Here is an 8,270-nt window from a genome sequence, read left to right as displayed (position 1 = left end):
TGGAAATGTGAATTGAGGGCTAAAGAAATTGTCAGCAAAAACAAGGACCTAAGTTCAAACACTAGTAGTACCAAGAAAATGTGGAGATATTGAAGGATCACTAGTATCCTAGAAGGTAACTATTCTCCCAGAATGCAAGGAAATAGGGAATATCAGAAAGGAGGAAATTGTCATTGTAAACAGATGAGAAATGAGGGCTAAAATGTCTTCCTTTAGAGAGAATGGGTGGGTTATCTTATGAAGAAGATAGAGTAAATAGCAAAAGTAGCATAATAATAACATTGTTTTAGTACTTAATCTCCATAGAAGTTCAAACTATAGCCGACTTTTGAATTGGCTTATATGTTCAGTTTTCCCTAGGTTTATATATCCGGTTTTGCTCATTTGACCTTCTGTGCTGGAGAAAATATTAATAGATCCTTTCAGACTCAAGTGTGTCCTGGTTTGAATGCTAAGCTATGCGTCACCCCATGTCAAGGGTAAAGAAAAGTGTGGCAGTTGGAAGAGAGCCTGGTGTGGAGAAGCAATCATTGGCTCTCGGTGCACAGGAACGGAAGCATGGAGCGATGAACAAATGCATTTTTGAAGGCAGAGATCCCAGAATATAGCTTTCACTTCTTTTCCTTTATTGGCTGTTAAGACTTAAGATGAGCTGATTTAATTTTCCTAAAGTCAACTGGACTTAAATTTCAAAATGGAATGAAGACTTTTAGGTAAAGTACTAACACATAGTACCTAGAAGTGACTTTCTTTTTGACAGTGATTCCAACTAATTTCTTTCTTCCTCCTTCTTTTCCTCTTCTTGCCTTCTCCTCCCCATCCTAAAGGAACTCAAACATTGGATGGAAAAGGAAGGCTACTTTTTTCTAACGAAGCACTCTGAAATATATTTCACTCTCCAGACTAGTTGGTTGGTAATCATGGCTTCTGCCATTCCAGCCAATGGCCAACTTGCTCATATCAACCAGTCGCTTTCAACTAATCTCTGCTGAGGGGTCCTTGTACCCTATCTCAGTTAGAAATGCTAAGAAGTTACATAGACTGTATAGTGTATGCTTTTTTCTCAAGAAGATAGCAAGAAAATAGCACACTTCATAACCCTCCTACTGCTATCATTCTTCCTTCCTTCCTTCCTTCCTTCCTTCCTTCCTTGCTTGCTTGCTTGCTTCCTTCCTTCCTTCCTTCCTGCCTCTCTCCCTCCCTCCCTCCTTTCTTCCTTCCTTCCTTCTTCCTTCCTTCCTTTCTTCCTTCCATCCCTCCTTCCTCACTTTCTTTCTTTTTTCTTCCTGCCTTCCTGCCTCCCTTCCCTCCTCCTCCTCCATGTCATTGTAGGACCTGTAGAAATGATTGTTAAATTTTTAAATTAAGAACCCAAACAAAGTCAATTTCTAAAAAGGCACACAAATGGTGGGACAAAGGGTTGAACCAATACAGCAGTGATACTAGACATTGTTGGAAATGAACTTTGCAACTTGAGGGTAGAGGGTTGGGAGGGGGAAAAGTGGGAGAAAAATGAGGGATGGGGTGACACTGTTCAAAAAGAAATGTACTCATTACCGGATAGATAACTGCTACTCCTCTGTGTATCACCTTTAAAATGAAATTTAAATTACAAAAAAGACTCAATAAATGGTACCGTGTAAGTGCAGACAATAAGTAATGGGGTGCTTAGGAAAGAGAGGCCCTCTCTGCCTCACCGCCCTCACTGACTGGCAGGTGACTCTGTAAGATGAGTAGTGTTTCTCAAGGAGCTAGCTGTCTAGATGTCCAGAGCCTTTCTCTTCTCCCATTACATTCACAGCAAATTTCTCCTTAAATGCCCTTGAAGTCAAACTGGAACAGTTCAACCCTGCAGCCTCTTAGCAGCTCCAAGCTCGTCCCAACCCAGGCTTGGTAAAGCATCAGCAGGTACACAGGGCTCAACATCAACAGAGATCACTCCAGTTTACCAATAATACATCATTTGTTTTCAATTCCCGCCTCATGCACCGAAATGGCATGGCTTTTAGCATGATTGAAAGTGTCTACTTAGATCCCAGCTGAATAATGCTTGACTTTCATCTCTGCTGAAAGGGTACTTAAGCACAGATCTGCAAGTGTGTCATCTTCTGCAAATCAAGGTTGATTAATATCAAAAATCGCCTCACCCTGGCAGCGTGCCTTTCATATGAGCAACACTGCAGCTATTCTGGCTGGAAGGAATCCAGCTTCCTTGAGTAGCGGAGGTGCGGTGTGCCATGCAGACCTGGCTGGGGCCAGGAGAGGAAGCCAGGGCCTGAGCTTGAGTGGGAGGTGTGAGACGGAACTGGTCAGGTTCTACATGCTCCTGGCCTAGGGCTGGCACAGGGAGCCCACATCTGGCTTCTCTGTCCCGCCAGGCAGGCACCATTTTATGGGCAAGCTTGGAAATGATTGCTATCCTTAGTGGGTGTGGTTCCAGGAACTTTTCCCGCCTTTCTTCGGAAAACAAGCCTTCTGTTCTTCTACCATAGGGATTTGCAATCTGTGTTCCATGGAAGTTTGCCATAGAGCCCTGGCCAGTTTCAAAAGTGCAGGTTAGGCTGTGAGAATTTTTGTAAGGCACTTTGTCTCTCTGTATAATTGGCATTAAAAGTAAGGGCACTCTGTTACTTCCTTCTCCCAACTTCCTCTTTAAAATGTGTCTTATAGCATCTATGCTTGCCTGTAAGCAACCCAAGAGTGCACAGAAAATAAGTGAAACTCAAGGAGAGAAAGGGGTTGTATTGTACTTAGCAGTCACATCTACTGAAATGCCTTTGGATGAGTATTTTCCTTCATTGTTCTTATCCTATTGTAATTACTTAGTCATTTCTATAAATTTTAGCACTGACAGACTCCACAACCCTGCAAACTCACAGGTAGACTTAAACTGAATTTGCCGGGGTCCCACTGTCTAAATACAACCCCCTGTTAGCAAACAGTATGATGCACATTGTTATATGTATGCAGCCCAACCGCACTTACCATTCCCATAGCCAGCACAAACCCAAAACTCTACAACATGTTCAGTATGGTGATAAAAAAATTAAAACTAGAAACTTTGATTGTTCAAAGCATTAAAAAGTAATGTAGAGCCAGTACAAATGGCTCACAGCTGCAATCCTAGCCACTCAGGAGGCTACATCTGAGGATCATGGTTCAAAGCCAGCCTGGGCAGAAAAGTCCATGAGACTCTATCTCCAATCAACCAGCAAAAAGCCAGAAGTGAAGTTGTGGCTCTAGTGGGAGTTTAAGGTCCAAGTGAGAGCTTAAGGTCCTGAGTTCAAGTCACAATATGAACCTCCAAAAATGTGCTAAAAATTGGCCTTATGTGTTGTGACAAAAATTTCAAGTCCTTTTTTGGACCATTGGAGAGGATGTTGCTTTTCTCTAGCAGATTTACTCATGACCTTGCTATACCAGATGAGCATTTAAAGAATATTTTGATATCACCAGTTAAACTGTAAAGAATTTGAGACTGCTCTCCTATCTTTGATTTGCAGGGCATTATCTGTAGAATTCCTAGTTCCTGGGTGAGTCATGTAGCCATGGGACAGTTAGTTATGTAAGTTACCAGTTTACAAAACAGGGCCTGACATGTCCTCCATCAAAACTAGAAGTCACAATCTAACACAAATTCTTTGTCTCAATGCACATTTGAACTACTTTCAGTTACATATAGGTCTCTTAGAATTGGAGATTCTAGGCAATAGAAAATTATATCAGTATAAAACTTAGTAAGAAAGAAGATGCTGTTGCATGAATTTGGAGTCTGTTGTGTTTGAGAAACTGTCTGATGTGCTTTTGCAAATATGTTTATATATGAAAATATGCATATTTAAATCACTGGTCAACTCTTCAAGAAATGGATTGTTAGTCAGATATTTCATATAGTAAAATCAGTTTACAGAGAAGTCAGACTAGTTAATATGTGAAGATAGCATGTGCTGATACAATAGAAACAGATTCTAGCACTAGATAGGTAGTCATATTCTGACTTTAATCCATTTCTGTAATTTTATATAACCCTTATATGTCATTTCTGCATACAAATGGAAAGTCATGTTGGCTACCTAGTCATCAAAGAAGTTTGAGAATCAGAGAAAGAAAACAGAGTCATTAATGTAAGATGGATTCTGGGAAGCAAAAGAGTGAGAATCTCTCTCTAACCAAGCTACATTAGGGCTATGTCATTAAGTTACTTTTATAGACATTCCTCTTTAGTGACTTTTTTAAAACAATAGAAATTGCCATCTATAATGATCTGAATTGTGTCTCATGTATTTCCTTCTCCCTTACCAAAAAAAAAAAAAATCCATGCATTGAACACCATCATGACTGCATTTGAAGATTGAGCCTTTAAAGAATTATTTCATATTAAATGAGATCATAGAAGGGGGCTCTATTGCTAATAGGAGTACTGTTTTCTGATAGGAGTACTCTCTTCCTATCAGAAGACAGAAGAGAAAGAGAGCCAAGATGTTCTCTCTGACCTTTCACTGTCTCTGTCTCTCTCCTTCTCAAACCCGTGTGTGCCCAGGAAAAGCCATAAGGGGACACAGCAGCCTGAAAGACAGGAAAGTGTGTTACTAGAAACAAACCCTGCCAGCACCTCAATCTTACACTTGCAGCCACCAGGGCTATGAGGAAATAAATGTCTGTTGCTTAATCCCTGCAGTCTATGGTATTTTGTTATGACAGCCTTGGAAGATTAACATACCACTCAACCAGTAAACAAGAGTTTCTAAAATTAACCCATCATTACATTAATTATCCAAAATTCATGTTTATTCCATTACTTGTCCACTGACAAGAAAGTCATGTAGCTGGACTTAAAGCCAAGTAGACTGCCAATAGAGAGTTCAGCTCAAAATTCAATCAGAACTAGACACTGTTGACTCATGCCTCAGCGCCGCTCAGAAGGCTGAGATCTGAGAATTGCTGTTTAAAACCAACCCAGGTAGAAAAGTCCTCGTGATGTTGATCTTTAATTACCCATCAAAAAACTGGAAGTGGACTGTGGCTTAAGTAATAGAGTAATAGCTTTGAGTGAGAATGCTAAGGGACAGCACCAAGGCTTTGAGTTCCAGACCCAGAACTGGTGTGCGCACACACGCGCGCACACACACACACACACACACACACACACACACACACAATCTCTCCAGTACTCCAATTAGACCAAAAGATATATCTGAATAAGAATAAAATAGCTAATGGTCACAAAAATAACACAAAAGAATATAATTCAAATAAACAAAAAGCTATTTCTCTTTTGCATGATAATTCATTGTAGAAGCTTTAATATGGAGATTTGTTTTCCTCATAGTGCTCCACTGGAATGAACTTAAAATGTGTTTGAGCTCCCTACTCCACATTAGGTAGATGGAGAAACCATCCTGGCTTTTGCAGGTAATGGACAAAAACAATTTGCCTGTTAACACTGATAGCAAACTAAACTTGGACTTAGCAGAACTGGAAAGAGGCAGTTTTAGGCTAAATAAGGAAGGCATTCTGAGTGATTACAAAATTTAAATGGAAATGTGATAAATGGAAAGAAAAAGAATGTTTGGGGCCAATGTGTAAACACCATTCTGATGCAGGTCTGTGTGATGGTAGGAGCTAGCTGTTCTGTGAGCAGGATCAGGGGAAGAAGTGGGACTCCTATTTGTGCAACAAACTTCAGTCAGAGAACTAAGTGACAAGGAGAGGTCAAGAGATTATATCATAGAAGAATAGCTCTGGGGAGTTGCTGAAGTTGTCTTTGTCCAAAGGGAAGCCGCGTATCTTCTTCATATTAGTGTAACAAATGATCATTTTTTGCTATCTGGTATCTTCTGGATGCCCACCAAGTTCATAATTAACCCTTAAGCATTTCAAATTCAAAATTAGCACTTAAGCTGTGGCTCCAGTGGTAGAGTTCTAATCTTGAACAAAAGAACTCATGTACAGTGCCTAAGCCCTAAATTCAAGCCCCAGGAATGGTTTTAAACACACATATACACACATCTGTATATAAATATATATATATATATTATCATCACAAAAATGCTATTATCATATCACTATAAACATATTCTCTGAAGACAATGGCAAAATAAAATTCTCCATTTGTAACTAAAAGTAACACTGTCTTGAGTTTTCTGGGTTTTTTTCAGGGATTTCTGCAATGGTTTTCTGCATACTCCTTGTGGCCCAGTCTTGAATGCACATGATCAGCTATTTTCTACTCCTATAAGTGTTTAGGATTTCAGTCTCAACTTTCTAGATGACTTCAGAGAGAAAGAGTAGGTGGTTTATTACACTAATATTTACATTCTAAATTATAATTGAAAACAGTCTTCTCTAATTACTAATGTTGTTTCTGATGAAAAGATCTGACAAACGGCACAAATAATCCTCCAGTCTCATGTTGGTATCCATATGCTAAGTCCTCAGTTTGCCTCATAGTGAAGATAAATATATATAAATCTACAATTCTACTTCTCAGAAATAAAAAGTTTTACATAACTATTGTAAGATGAGTTTGGTGAAAATTTTTTTTTCTCCCAATATTAGTCAAATATATTGTTCAAAGGCTACTTTTCCATATATAGAAAACAAAATGTTCAGTGAAAGGAACATTAAATATTTGTTTACTTTCAGCAACTGCTTGTCTCTGCAGTTATCTAGAAAGTCAAGTTGAAATCCTAAATATTTACAGTAGAAAGTAGCCAATCAAGTGCATCTAAGCCTTTGCCAGGAATTGTCATACAAAAAAAAAATCTTAATGTAAAAAATGGACATTAACTTCTGTTGTGATTTGAAGATGTATTGTCCCTCTGGGCTCTCATGTATTGAAGGCTTGCTCTCCAGCTATTTGGGGATGTGCAGGAAACTTTAGGAGTTAGGGCCAAGCTAGAGTGCATGAGTTCCGGTGGGGTGTTCTTGGTGGCATCTTGTTCCTGACCTCTTCCAGTCTTGCTTTCTGCTTCCTGTCTGCAATGAGGGAAAGAAGCTCCTTTGACAACATGTCTGTCACCAATATATTCTGCTGCTGTATAATAGGCCCAGAAACACAGAGCTGATTTGACAATGGACTAAACGTTCTTTTTTCCGGGGGAGGGGATTGGAGTCCGGTCGTGAGCTTGAACTCTGGGCCTGGGTACTGTCCCTCAGCTCTTCACTTCAAGGCTAGCGCTCTACCACTTGAGCCACAGCGCCACTTCCGGCTTTTTTTTCTGCTTATGTGATGCTGAGGAATCGAGCCCAGGGCCTCATGTATGCAAGGCAAGCGCTCTACCACTGAGCCACCTTCCCAGCCCCTTGGACTAAACTTTCTACATCTCCTTAAGTCTATGTAAATCCTTTCTCTTCTAAGTTGTCGGTGTAAGGTATTTTTGTCACAGAAACAATAAGAATAAATAATACATTTTCCTTCTGTAATATTTACAAACAGTATTGTTCCTGCTCAGACTTTCATTAACATACATTTATTCCCAGCCACCTACTATTTTTTAACCATATAATTTTAAAGAAAAAGAAATGTAACCAGATATTGATAATGATCACTGATAGTGATTTTCAAGTGGTTGAAAGAGTTGGGTACAACTGCAGGTTACATAACTGCAGATTCAGCCAGCCAATGCCTGGAAATAGGTGGGAAAGAATTATGTCTTTATTGAACTCTACAGACTTTTTGGTCTTTATTCCCTAAATAATAGAGTATAAGAACTATTTGCATATAATTTTTGAACCAGTATTATATGTTATTAATGACAAATTATGTATAAATCCAGTATTATAATATATTGTACTGGATTTTTAAATCCACTATTATATGTTATCTACAGATAACATTTGAAGTATTCAGGAGATGTGTAGGAGTTGTTATGTGCAAATACTATATACCATTTCACATAAACAACTTGAGAATCAAAAGATGTTGGAACCAGGAGCTCCTGGGTCAATTTATTGAAGATACTGAGGAACCATTGTATTAGTGTTCAGTAATGAAAACAGAGGTCAACTTGCTCCACCCTAAGCCACCATTCCTTGATCAAACTTTTGTCCTGCTGAAGTTAATTCTCCCCAAAATGCAACACAAGGTGGCACTGTTGTCTTTATGCTAAACTAGCCACCAGTCTGGTCAGCCTTATCTGTAGGTTTGATCTGAAAGTGTTCTGTGCCAACAGCAAGGGGAGGTAGGTTTTGCATGTGTTTACTTCATAGTCATCTCTGCAGACATGAAAAGCTAAGTGAAGTAAGGAAGAACAAAGTAAGCTTCTTTT

This window comes from Dipodomys ordii, unplaced genomic scaffold (genome assembly GCF_000151885.1).
Source record: "Dipodomys ordii isolate 6190 unplaced genomic scaffold, Dord_2.0 Scaffold102, whole genome shotgun sequence".
NCBI lineage: Eukaryota > Metazoa > Chordata > Mammalia > Rodentia > Heteromyidae > Dipodomys > Dipodomys ordii.
This window is presented reverse-complemented; position numbering follows the sequence as displayed.